General features: G+C 44.2%; 1 protein-coding gene across 1 annotated transcript in view; it reads left to right on the forward strand.

Annotated features, from left to right (window-relative positions):
• LOC136628986 (zinc finger protein 420-like) overlaps positions 1 to 14,460 on the forward strand; it is a 457,969-nt gene that overhangs the window by 239,014 nt on the left and 204,495 nt on the right. The gene's annotated exons all lie outside the window — the stretch shown is intronic.

The raw sequence follows: 14,460 nt of genomic DNA on the forward strand, positions 1-14,460 counted from the left end.
GAAAGCTGCATTACCATCTATAGACGATTTGAGGAAAACTTGGCTTCATCTACCTGATGGTTCTCTGGGACACTTGGCTTTTCTTCTCGACAGTTCTGGGAATATAGACGGCTGGGACATTTCTCTGGTTGGCTTCTCTCCATGAGTCCATCTGTAGGAAACACACAGTGACAGAATAGATTATCTGCATGTGATGAGCAGATGATGGGCTCCAGGTGACCTTCAGTGACGTCTCCCCTCCTTACACTGCTGATCAGCCGTTATATGCATCTCTTCTGCTTCATCTTTAACCTCAACCTTAATCTCAATCAGATTTTCGCACTAAACAGAGAGAAAACAATGAAGTAAAATGATCCCTGGTTCCATCACTTTATGGTCAGATTCTGGTGAGACATCAGCGTCATCTACCTGCTGGATCTCTGGGACATTTTCCTCTCGGCAGTCCTGAGAATATGGATGGCTGGGACATCTCTCTGGTGGGTTTTCCCTACTGGTTCCATCTATAGGAAATAACCAGAGACTGAATACATTATATATGTGATGATGGGTTAAATCCAGGTAACTCTCATACCTGCTTTCCTCTATAATCAAGAGGGGTCTCCTCTTACCCCGAGAGGTGGTTGTCCATCATGGTGTCCTTGAACACATCCCAGTGTTCCTCTTAATACTCCCACTCTTCCATGGAGAACTAGTCAGCTCTCCTCAGCTGTATTTAGTGGTTACTACTCACCTGGGCGGTTACCTGTAGGAATCCCCTCTTTACACCGCTGATCGCCCCTCACATTTGTCTCTGTAGTATTAATATTGGTCAGATCTTCATCCCGATACAAAAGCTGTGAGACAAATATTGTAAAAGTCAGCAGACGGTTGGAGAAGTCGTGTGGAAGGTTTTACATGATCAGATAAGATCAATAATAATTAGAATTTTCATGACAACCAAATATGACCTGACAGCGGTAGTTATCAAAGTCCTCTCAAAGTAGGTAACAAAAGAGCTATCAGCAAACAAAATTTTCTGCGCTCAGTAAATAGTGTGAAACCACAAATTGTAGTCTGTCAAGAATATATAGGAGTTACACTTACTGGGGAGGAGGGGGGTATGATGACCATGAGCCCCCTCCTTGAAGTGATATCTCCTTCAGTCTCCAGAAAGAGGTTTCCACACGTTTTAGAAATGAAGTAATAACACCTTTAATTCCAAACTTTGCTAAGACAACGGGCAACGCGTTTCAGTGCACACAGGCACCTTTCTCAAGCCATGGTATCACAGTAAAATCGTTACATATATATAGTAAATAGGTTACTTACAATGCATGCCGCTGGAGTCTCTCAGTGGTGGCAGCCATAATGGAGGCGTGTCTGAAAGTACCGACGTCACAGCGCCGGTCACGTGGTCGGCTCTACGACGTTACACCACTGTTAGTAAGATCCGGTGGTAGCGGCCATATTGGGGGCGTGTTATCGCAAATCCACGTCATCACGCCGGTCACCTGACCAGCGTCCCGACGTCCATCACCAAACATATTGGGGGCGTGTTTACCAACCACCAACGCTGGTAACCTGATCGGTGTCTCAACATCCCACCGAAGGAAATCGCAGACTTGTTCACAATATTATTGAGGACAACATTAACATATAATACCTCATTAAGATTACCTGACCAACTTTTACTTGGCCTTTACAGAATGAGTTGTGGGCGATGCCATATCTATAGGGATGGCTTCATTCATTCTCATATGATTGTTTAAAAAGTCGAATCATTTAAAAAAAGTATTATGTTCAATTAAAAATGCATTAAATATTATTTAAACATATCAGTATGGTCTTCCTTCTTTTGTTAAAAAACAATTATTGGCTTGTTCCTATGGTTGTAAAATTTGCACATACCAGAGAAAAATTTTTTTAGTATACACTAGCATTCGCCATGAAAGGTTATCTAAAATATATCATATTCCGAATTTTAGATAACCTTTCATGGCGAATGCTAGTGTATACTAAAAAAATTTTTCTCTGGTATGTGCAAATTTTACAACCATAGGAACAAGCCAATAATTGTTTTTTAACAAAAGAAGGAAGACCATACTGATATGTTTAAATAATATTTAATGCATTTTTAATTGAACATAATACTTTTTTTAAATGATTCGACTTTTTAAACAATCATATGAGAATGAATGAAGCCATCCCTATAGATATGGCATCGCCCACAACTCATTCTGTAAAGGCCAAGTAAAAGTTGGTCAGGTAATCTTAATGAGGTATTATATGTTAATGTTGTCCTCAATAATATTGTGAACAAGTCTGCGATTTCCTTCGGTGGGATGTTGAGACACCGATCAGGTTACCAGCGTTGGTGGTTGGTAAACACGCCCCCAATATGGCCGCTGTTGCCGGGCGATACTAACAACTAGAGTACGTCAGAACGCTGGTCATGTGACCGGCGCGATGACGTGGGCTTACTATAACATGCCCCCATTATGGCCGTCACCGCCAGGTGTTACTGGCGATGACGGAACGTCGTTACGCCGATCTCATGACCGGCGTGATGACGTTGGCAAATTGAAAACATGCCCCCAATATGTTTGGTGATGGACGTCGGGACGCTGGTCAGGTGACCGGCGTGATGACGTGGATTTGCGATAACACGCCCCCAATATGGCCGCTACCACCGGATCTTACTAACAGTGGTGTAACGTCGTAGAGCCGACCACGTGACCGGCGCTGTGACGTCGGTACGTTCAGACACGCCTCCATTATGGCTGCCACCACTGAGAGACTCCAGCGGCATGCATTGTAAGTAACCTATTTACTATATATATGTAACGATTTTACTGTGATACCATGGCTTGAGAAAGGTGCCTGTGTGCACTGAAACGCGTTGCCCGTTGTCTTAGCGAAGTTTGGAATTAAAGGTGTTATTACTTCATTTCTAAAACGTGTGGAAACATCTTTCTGGAGACTGAAGGAGATATCACTTCAAGGAGGGGGCTCATGGTCATCATACCCCCCTCCTCCCCAGTAAGTGTAACTCCTATATATTCTTGACAGACTACAATTTGTGGTTACACACTATTTACTGAGCGCAGAAAATTTTGTTTGCTGATAGCTCTTTTGTATTTTATTCTTTTGGGATCACTCTCTTATGAGAGAGCCCAATTTTTTTCTGCAGCTCTCCCCCTTGCATCGGAGGATCAAAATAGTGTTGGTTTCCACTGAGTGACAACCTTGAGGCGCTATCTGGTACATCTTCTTGTGACTCTCAAAGTAGGTGACCTTTTTAGGCTACAATTTTTCCTTAAAGAGATTCTGTCACCAGGTTCATGGAGTTTGGCTTGGAGCTGAGCTCTGAGTCGTGGAGGGGGCTGTGCTCGCTTTTCCCCGCCTGCATCATGTAGACTGACAGCGCTCTCCCTTTTTGTGTATAGGGAGAGAGATGGCACTCTGCATGCTGCAGGCTGGGAGAGGCCAACATGGCCCACCTCCATGACTCAGAGCTCATTAGCAAGTCAAAGTTCATTAAGTTGGTCCATGCATCATTCTTCAGGCATCAGCACTCACATTCTGAGTACTATGATGCCAGGAGTTTGGGAATGTGTCTCTGCAGCCTCTAATTGCTATCACAACAAATGCCAGGACCACGGTGGGGCAGCAGTGCTGGATCCTAGTGGTGGAGGGGCAAGTACTGCTCAGTTTATTATTTTACAACACACAGCCCTGTTAAAGGGATGATATTCTGTAACTGGACAACCCCTTTTATTGTCGTCTAATAATGTAAACATTCCCTTCACTTTCAATGTCTTCCTCGTTAGCTCTTAGGGATGAGAAGATATAGTTAAGGAATTCTACATTTCCTGATATTTTTAGAATAAAATGTAGATCTTACTTATCCTCCTCATACGTCTGTGTGGAGTTACTTTGGTTGGTTCTTGGGTTAGCCGTCTATAGAATGTCCAGTAGGAAACCTCTTGTCCCAGTGGGTTATATACCTACAGAAATTCCTCTAGCTTTGTCTCCCTCTGCCCAAAAGATGTGTTCTATGTGTCCTCAGGAACAGACGAAAGAAAAAAAAAAAGTCGACTGGTGAACGCCATTATTACTCATCTATTTTTCCTCCCTTCTTTGAGAGACTTGAAGATTTGGACAGGGGTGGGAATTTGATGAAAAGAGGCGGCGCCCCCTACTGGAAAGCGATATCTTTTATGTTCTTCATGTGCGGCTATTTTAACCCCTTAGTGATGGCTAATACACCTTTTCATTGACCTCACTAATGGGCTTTTAACCTGCATATACACATCTTTAACCCCTTCATGACACGGCCTATTTTGGGCTTAAGGACGCAACAATTTTTGGCGGATTTTCTTCTCCATTTATCAAAAGCCATAACTTTTTTCCCTCGACGCGGCTGTGTAAGGGCTTGTTTTTTGCGTGGCGAACTGTAGTTTTTATCGGCGTCATTTTTGGGTACATTAACTATATTGTAAAACTTTTATTTTTTTTTTAATGATAGCAGGGAGAGAAAACGCATCAATTCTGCCATAGATTTTTTTTTTTACAGCGTTAATCATGCAGCATAAATGAGACATTCCATTTTTGCTGCGGGTCGGTACGATACCAAAATTCTTACATTTTTTTAGGTTTTTCCACTTTTCTGCAATAAAAACCCTTTTTTTGGAAATCTTTTTTTTTTCTTCTAAATCGCTGCATTCAAAGTCCTGTAACTTTTTTATTTTTTGATGTACGGAGCTCTATGAGGGCTTACCTTTTGCGAGACGAGCTGTAGTTTTTATTGGTACCATTTTGGGGTACATATGGCTTTTTTGATCACTTTTATTGCGTGTTTAGTGAGGCAAAATGCTAAAAACTAGCATTTTGCCTCAGTTTTTTAGCGTTTTTTTAAAATGCTTTTTTCCGTGCACAGTCAAAAGCATGTGCAGCTTATTGTACGCGTCGTTATGGACGCGACAATACCAAATATGTGGGGTTTTATTTTATTTTTTTACCTTTTTTTATGTTAATCTGAGAAAAAGCATTAAAAAAATGCGTATTTTACTCTTTTTTTTAATTCATTTTTTTAAACTTTGTTTTTTTTTTACAACATTTGTGTCCCTCTGAGGGACTTTCACCACTGCCCTAATGATTGCTGTGATAAGGTATGGCAGAGCTACAGCTCTGCCATGCCTTATCGCTTATACAGCGATCTCAGGCACTGGCAACACAGGACGCCAGTGTCTGGCGTCCTGTTGCCATGGCGACAGGCCGGGCTCTCGCGATAACATCGCGAGAGCCGGCCGACGACACAGAGGGAGCGCGCTCCCTCTGTGAACTCTTTCCCTGCCGCGATCTACTTAGATCGCGGCAGGAAAGAAGTTAACAGCGGGGGGGCTCATCTCCGATGCCTTCTCGCTGTTGCAGCGGGACGCCGGCTGTGACCGACAGCCGGATCTCGCGTTATCCCCAGGACGTAAGTTTACGCCCTGTTGTGGGAAGTACCCCGCTCCCAGGACGTAAACTTACGCCCTTGAGAGGGAATAGGTTAAGGCAGTGGCTAAACTGAGTGACAGCCAGGAGCCTGCTGTAAATGCCATATGTGAAGAAACCTTAGAGTCTGGCAGTTTAACCCTTTATATGCCACAATTAATAGCAACTACAGTATTTAAGCAGATGAGAGGGAGAGGGGGTACATTCTGACACGCATCGACACCCGACAATATGATTGCAAGGTAACAATAGTTTCGCATGGCAGCTGGAAGCCTAACAAAGGCCTCTGTGTCTGCCATGTAACTCTGCCTATCAGGCTCTACCTCCAGCAGAGTAGAATAGGTTGCTGTCATAGGCTTAGTAAAATGCACTACATAAGTAATGCAGTGTACTATCCTAGCAATGGAACTATCATAACCTAAAGTCTCCTACAAAAACTAAGAAATAGCATCAAAGAGAAGTGCTAGAAAGTTTGATTGAAGATAAAAAAGTATGCATTTTTCCCCACAAAAACCCTTTTTCAATAGATAAAAAATAAGAGAAAATTAAAAAGCCGCAGCATATAATGGGTCCATGAACGACGCAGACGATGACAAGTATTTTGTTATTTATGGCCATAAAAATAATTTAAAAACCTAAGGCCGTATTGCTATTTTAATTTGGTTTACCTCCTAAATAACACAATAAAAAAGCAGTTCAAATGTCGTATGTACCTCAAAATATCATCAGTAGAAAATACAGTCCTTCCACAAAATACGAGCCCTCACAGAACCCAGTCGGCAGAAAAATAACAATATTGATCTTAGAATGCAGAATAAATTCTCTTTAAAAATGAGTTTTTATTGTGCGAAATTAGTAAAAAAAAATAAAGAAATTTGGTGACCCCCTTAGTGACCATCCATACACGTTCTCATCCTGGGTGTCTGGGCGTTAATCTACAGTGCCCTAACAAAAAAAACCCAAAACACACTAGCCCTGTAGATTAAAACCCGGGATGTGAACGTGACAGCTCCCGCCTCTCGGCTACCATCAAGGGTCACGATGTCCGGTCCGGAGTCATGTGATTGCCGTTATCCAATGGATAATAGTTTTTAAAAGTTAAAGTTTCGTCTCCCCTCACGGATTAGTGCTGTGTATCTCTCTACCCTCACTGACAGAGTTTGCAAGGGGAGAGAGATAAGAGCAACAAATCCTGTGCTGTACAGAAGGACCCCCATCACCCCGTTATCACCGCCCCTCACACCCTAATCACCCTGCTTCACCCACAAAGGAAAGAACATCCATGTCCATTTTTTTGTATTTGACTAAAGTTTTAGTCTCTGAGGGGCCTCAGCGTCAAGCATGCCAGGCCGCATCAGGTCCTGCGTGCAGAATTGGTCAAGAATAGAGATGAGCGAGCATACTCGGAAAAGCACTACTCGCTCGAGTAATTGGCTTTATCCGAGTATCGCTGTGCTCGTCCCTGAAGATTCGGGTGCCGCTGCGGCTGACAGGTGAGTCGCAGCGGGGAGCAGGGGAGAGCGGGTGGGAGAGAGGGAGAGAAAGATCTCCCCTCCGTTCCTCCCCGCTCTCCCCTGCAGCTCCCTGCTCCGTGCCGGCACCCGAATCTTCAGGGACGAGCACAGTGATACTCGGATAAAGCCAATTACTCGAGCGAGTAGTGCTTTTCCGAGTACGCTCGCTCATCTCTAGTCAAGAATTGTAAAACACCCGTGTTAATTTCTTTTCTTGTACAATTTTTTTCATTTCGTTTACGTCCATTAGAAAAAAATGTTTTAAAATGGCACATAGAAAATATAGTGTAGAGGTGGTACTAGTTGTCTGTGGACTTCACTGGAGTAACCAATGCCAGTCAGCTGCTACAAAGGCAAATTAAGTTTGGGGTGTATTAAAAGAGGTATAGGGGCGAAGGACGAGAACATTATCCTCCCACTATATAAGACACTTGTCAGGCTACACATGGAATACACTGTACAGTTCTGGTCACCGGTGCTCAGGAAAGATGTTACGGTGCTGGAGAGGGTTCAAAGAAGGAATTCTTTCCTGCATTCCGTGTTGTTTATTGGGGGCTTATATGATGCTGAGAAATGCTTCTGGAGTATTGTGCTTATTTTTGTCTTGAGTGCTTTTGCATTTGACCATTCTCATGGAGTATATGTGTGTGATGGAATGTTGCCCTTTAGCCAATCTCCCCAAAACCCGACCTGCTTTATTTCTGTGTTCGTATAGCTCAGCTTGAAGGTAGTTTTGGTGTGATCTTTCTTTCCTATCTAGTCAGAGATCAAAATCTGCTTTAGGCAGATGCCACTTTTCTTTGACATTTTTGCAGACTCTGCACATAACATATTACATAGGTTTCACGTAGCTTAATACTTTGTCATAGTGTGAATTTATCTTTTTGCATAAGTTGGACATGCACCCCATTAGGTTACCCCGAATTACAACTTTCGCTGCAGAATAAGATGGGGTCTGTCACATGTTCTTTGTTGTGGTCAGAGTAAACTAGCCACCACATTTGGAGGGCTGCTAAGAAATTTTCATCCTGAGTCAAGAAGGCCGGGAACCTCCATATGTGATCTGTGTCCTTTGGGTACTTCTTTTTTAGCTTTATCGTTACAGTTGCATCGTTGGAAATTACCATGTCCAGTAATTCTACTTTCTGCACTTTGTGTATCAAATGTTATAAGTATGTAGTCAATAAGAGAACAAGATTGGTGGGCATGCGAGTAAAATAAACATTCCCTGCCATCAGGATGTAAATATCTCCATGTATCACTTGGGTCGGCTATTTGGGTGAGAGGTTTCAGGATTCTATCCCTATTAAGCACTAGTTCATATGTTCCCCTTCGGTCTTCTAGCGCGTTCATAACTGGGTTTGTGACCCCACATACTACTTTTTGATCCATAGGGCCATTGTGAAGTAATCGCCCTATTTGTTTAAAGAAAGGCTTATTTTCTTCATTTGGGGCATAAATGTTGTATATACTGTACTTGGTTCCCTCATGTTCCAGAAGCACGTGAGACCACCCACCCTCCTGATGATCCTTGTTATCTGTAATCAAGGTGCCCTGGAGAGATTTGTTAATTGGAGTAACAACCCCTGCTCTTCCCTTCACTGCTGATGCTCAGACTACTGTACCCACCCATATTTTATGCAATGAAAGTCTCTTTCCAATAAGTGTGGCTCCTGCAGCAAAACACAATCAAGTCAACATTTTTTGAGATGACGCAGTACCAGATTTCTTTTGGGGGGAGAGCTCAGGCCCTTGACATTTCACAACAGTATATACATACTGTGGGTTTATTGTTAACGTTTATGTGTTACTATATTATCTCTAGTCTTTTTTAATGAACTTCAGATTTGGGTATGAGGGGGAAGGAAAGGAGTGAAATCAAATGAAGAGGGTTGGGGAGGGTTTACTGGGGATGAGCTTGGGTTATTCCCTGGTATAGCTCTCTAATTAGGATTTCCGGTTAATGAGTTGACGACAGGAATCATTCCAGAAAACTATCTGACTCTATAAGAACTCCTAGTTTTAATGTATTTACCTCCCTTTTTTCTAACATGGGTGAGCTGCGTCCACCCGGTAAGTATAACAAAATATGTCACAGCTCACTCATCAGTGCTTAGTAACTGCTAAACAACCAGCTGAGGCCCATGGGTAATGACACACAAGTCCTGGAAAGCTTCATTTCTCATTTTTCCTTTTTCTTTTTCCCTTTTATCTAACTCCCCTGTTGCGAAAATAGTTCTTAATACGTAGCATTTTTCTGCCTTGATCATGCATTCTTGTATCTTGTATCTGAATCCTGAGCTTCTACGGAGAAGGTGAGTAGTTAGGATGATGTTGATATTCAGAAGGTTTCAGTGGTGCTTGCTGGTGACCTTTGTGAAGTATGACAGGTTGCACTTGATGGACTAATCGACACACTGGTCCGTTTCTCCCTTTTGTTGCTTGCGGGGGTTCGAGCCGAAGTATCATCTCATCGCATCGTGGCGTTTCCTCAGACGTTGTTAAATCCATGCCTTTGTTTTACCACTCTTACAGAAAAGTCCTCAAGTGGTAGTACTTCATGGCTTCTAACATGCATTGGATGGCTTCTGGTTCTGGAAGCTCTCATTGGGGCTGTTTTGATATTGAAGTCCAAGAAGGCCATAATTATTTGACGTGGTCTTTGCAGCCCCTCTAACAGCTGGTGGCTCCAGACCTACACGATGAACCCTTTCTATTGTGCAGTAGTAGTCGAAGCCCGGTGCCTCCGGAAGTTCTTTTTCACAGATCTGAAAAAAGTCGACTTGGCGGATTGCTTCAGGCAGCCGCACTAATCTCAGATTGTTGGGCCTTGATCGGTTGTCCGGATCATCGATTTTGTCCACCATGTTCTGGATATTGATGGATTATTCCCGAATCGTTTGTTTTAGATTTCCCATCTCTCTTTGCTGTTGTATCGATTGCTCCAGTTCATCGGCTCGTTTGGAGTTAGACGCTAGCTCAGCTTGAATATGAGTGAGAGGGGTTTGCAAGGCCCGTTCTAAGGTATTTTGTATGCCAGGCGTTATACACGATGCCACTTCTGATGCAATTTGACAGAAATCTAGAGAAAAGTTTGGGGTTTGCTAATCTGCTGCCTGGTGTTCTGTTTGTTTGCATAGGTCGGCTGTCTGTTTCTCCTGGGCCATTCCTGGGTATCAGGCGTCGTTAGTGTGAATGACATATTCGACATGTTCTCGGTGTTTGTGTCTATCATCACTCTTGATCTGGTCTTTCTCCGTCTCTGCTCTGCTTCCCACTTCACTAACTCCCCTCTCCCGCTCTCGGATCATAACCTCCTCTCTTTCTCTGTCACGCTCCCTAACATCTCTCCAGACTCACCCACCTACCGTACCTACAGGAACCTTAAGGCCATTCACACCCAGGACTTTGCTGAATCCCTACAGTCCTCTCTGTCCCCAATCTCTCTCCTCTCCTGCCCCAACCTGGCTGCCGCTCACTACAACACCGCTCTCAAACACGCCCTGGATGAAGCAGCGCCCCCATGACCCGAGCCATCTGTTGTAGAGCGCGGCAACCCTGGCTCACGCCTCAAACATGCTTCATCCGGCGGTGCTCTAGAAGTGCTGAACGGCTGTGGAGGAAATTGCAAACGTCCGCAGACTTCCTCCACTACAAATTCATGCTCAGAAGCTACAACCTTGCCCTCCACCATGCCAAACAAGTCTACTTCACCTCTCTAGTCTCCTCACTATCGCACAACCCTAAATGTCTCTTTGATACTTTTCACTCCCTTCTCAGCCCTAAACCGCAGCCCCCGGTGACGGATCTCAGTGCTGTAGAGTTGGCTGCTTACTTCAAAAAGAAAATTGATGACATCGGTTAGGAAATAACTTCCCAATCCCAGACTAGCCCTGACCCTAGTCTTGTTAGCATTGCATCTAGCTCCTGCTCACTCTGTACTCAGACCAGCGACAGAGGAAGAAGTCTCCAAATTGCTCTTCTCTGCTCGCCCCACCACCTGTGCTAGCGACCCCCTCCCCTCACACCTCCTCCGATCCCTCTCCCCAGTGGTCATCTCCCATCTCACCATTATATTCAACCTCTCTCTGACCTCTGGCATCTTTCCCTCTTCCTTCAAACATGCCATCATATCCCCACTGCTAAAGAAGCCGACTATTGATGCGACTGATGCTGCCAACTACTGACCCATCTCTAATCTCCCCTTCATCTCCAAACTACTACAACGCCTGGTTTACTCCCGCCTTGTAAGCTATCTATCAGAGCACTCTCTCCTAGACCCCCTACAGTCTGGCTTCCGACCTCAACACTCGACAGAAACTGCCCTTACAAGGGTATCCAATGACCTACTGACAGCCAAATCGAGGGGCGATTACTCCCTACTGATCCTCCTCAACCTTTCCGCAGCATTTGACACTGTTGACCACAAACTCTTCCTCAGTATGCTTCGCTCCATCGGCCTAAAAAACACTGCTCTCTCCTGGTTCTCCTCCTACCTATCTGACCGCTCTTTCAGCATCTCCTTTGCTGGCTCTACCTCCCCTCCTCTTCCTCTTGCTGTTGGGGTCCCCCAGGGCTCGGTCCTCGGACCCCTCCTTTTCTCTATCTACGCAGCCCCTATTGGACAAACAATCAGGAGATTGTTCAGGTATTGGCCTCCAATACCACCTCTATGCTGACAACACCCAGCTATACACCTCTTCCCGTGACATCTCTGCACCTTTCCTCCAAAACATCACCGACTGTCTGTCCGCTGTCTCTAACACTATGTCCTCTCTCTACCTAAAACTAAACCTCTCAAACTGAGTTACTGGTATTTCCACCCTCCACTAACCGACCTCATCCTGACATCTCCATTTCAGTGTGTGGCGCCACCATAACTCCTAGACAACATGCCCGCTGCCTTGGGGTCATATTCGACTCAGGTCTATCATTTACCCCCTACATCCAATCTCTTGCCCGAACATGTCAGCTGCACCTCAAGAACATCGCAAGAATCCGCTCTTTTCTCACTGTGGACACACTAAAAACGCTTACTGTTGCCTGCATCCACTCTCGGCTCGATTATTGCAACTCGATGCTGATCAGCCTCCCCTGCACCAGACTCTACCCTCTCCAATCCATCCTGAATGCGGCAGCCAGGCTCATCTTCCTGTCCAGCCGCTACTCGGACGCCTCTGCCCTGTGCCAATCACTGCATTGGCTGCCCGTTAAATACAGAATTCAATTTAAACTCGCTACCTTCATCCACAAAGTCCTCCACAGCACTGCGCCGCCCTACATTGCCTCCCTCATCTCAATCCATCACCCAGCCTGGGCTCTCCGCGCTGCTAACGAAACCAGACTGAGCGCCCCTTTAATTCGAACTTCTCATTCCCGCCTCCAAGACTTCTCCAGAGCAGCACTGGTCCTCTGGAACGCACTACCAAAGGCTACCCGGGCAATCCAGGACTCGCAGAACTTCAGGCGTGCTCTAAAAACGCACCTCTTCAGGGAGGCATACCGCATTCCCTAAACAAACCCCTCTGTACTCCGCCTGATCACATGTTCCCTGACCCATTGCTAGCCATCATAAACCGTTCCTGCAGTCATATCGTTTCTGCCATCACATGGCCAAATGTCTGACCATTGTCTGTGTATAGAATCCCTCACTCTCCACCTCGCCATACCGGGCACATCTCCTGGTAAGCATCAGACAGCAGAAGGTACTGCATGGAGGTAACTGCAATCTACACAGGAGATATTCAGAGACATTTAGAGCAAAAGAGAAAATCAGATGACGGGTGCAGGGATGGGAAAATGTCTTTTTACCCCTTAGGCCTCATGTCCACGGGGAAAATCAGATCCGCTGCGGATTTGTAACGCGGATTAGGGCTGCAGATGCACTGTAATTGTCTTTTTTTTTTCATGCGGGAGATCAATTGGGCTATGTGCTCTATGAGCTCCGCACACGTGATCCGCACTAAAATGGAGCATGTCCATTTTTTTTCATGCTCCAGAAATGTTTTAATTACCATCCGCGGGTATTTATCTACCCGCGGGTGGTCAATGCATTCCTATGGGGCGCGGATCCGCGTGCGGGAAAAACGCTGCGGATTTTAATTCTTATTTTCCCCGTGGGCATGAGGCCTTTTAGTGACCAAGACTTTTTTTGGATTTCCATTTCTGTTTTTTCCTTCCCCTTTTAAAAAAAATCTTAACTCCTTTACATATCCATCGTCGTCGCTGTATGAGGGTTTGTTTTTTGCGGGACGAGTTGTATTTTTCAATGGTACCATTTAATATACCACATAATGTACTGAAAAACGTCTAAGTGGAGAGAAATGGAAAAAAAAAAATACCGCCATCTTTTGGTGCATCTTGTTTCTACGGCGCACAAAATGCAAGAAAAATGAGACGATAACTTATTTTTTTGCTGTACTACTTGTATTTTTTTTCAAAGACTTAATTTTTAAAAATTATTTTCTGCCGCTATCTTCTACAATAACTTTATTTATTTTTCCATCGGCGTAGTTGTGCGAGGGCTCATTTGTTGTGGGACATCCTGTAGTTTGCCTTTGTACCATTTTGGAATACATACGACCTTTTGTTCGCTTTTTTTCTTGTACACAGGATGACCAAAAAAGCACATTTCTGGCATTTTTTATTTTTTCAGACGATGTTAACTGTTCAGGGTGAATGTATTACTTTGATAGATCGGACTTTTACGGATGCGGCAATACCAATTATGTATTTTTATTTTATTTAGATTCTTTTATTGTAAGTTGTTTTTTTTTTTATAATTAGTAAAACTTTATTGTTATTATTTTAACTTTCATTTTTAGTCCCCAGAGGGGACAACAGCTTGCGATTCTTTGATCACTCCTGCAATATGATATAATACCAAAGTATTACATCATATTGGGATCAGACAGGCAGTCTATCAAGCCACCCCAGCTGCCATGACACCTGCACGGCTCTCTGTAATCTCATCGCGCGCGCGCGGGGGAGGGCATACAAGATCCTCGAATATAGTCAGAACTGACAGCGGCATTTAAAGGGTCAAGAGCCCTGATCAGCCGTGTGGTTGATTGGAGCTGTTGCCGCTGGGTGTTGGCTGTAAGAAACAGCCGGCACCTGAAATGTATGAAGGAAGTTCACCCCCCGATCTCCCTTCATACATAGACAGCTGATACAGGCCGTCAAAAGGCGTATTGGCGGTCACTAACAGGTTAGGGAAAAGATAAAAATGGTTTTATTTTTAATTGTCTAACTTTCAGCCATGTTTTCACTTTAGAAATGTTCCCTACATGAGTTACAGGATTCAAACATTCCATCCAAATAAAAAATGTGCAATTCTTAGTAAAAGTGGACCTTGATGATTCTTTTACCAAGGCCTTTATTTAAAGCACACGTCAAACTTAAGGTCACTAGGCAGAATTCTGTCTGCTACTTCTTTTTATGTGGCCACCGGCCGTGCAGCACCTCA

Source organism: Eleutherodactylus coqui, chromosome 5, assembly GCF_035609145.1.
Source record: "Eleutherodactylus coqui strain aEleCoq1 chromosome 5, aEleCoq1.hap1, whole genome shotgun sequence".
In the NCBI taxonomy this organism is placed as follows: domain Eukaryota; kingdom Metazoa; phylum Chordata; class Amphibia; order Anura; family Eleutherodactylidae; genus Eleutherodactylus; species Eleutherodactylus coqui.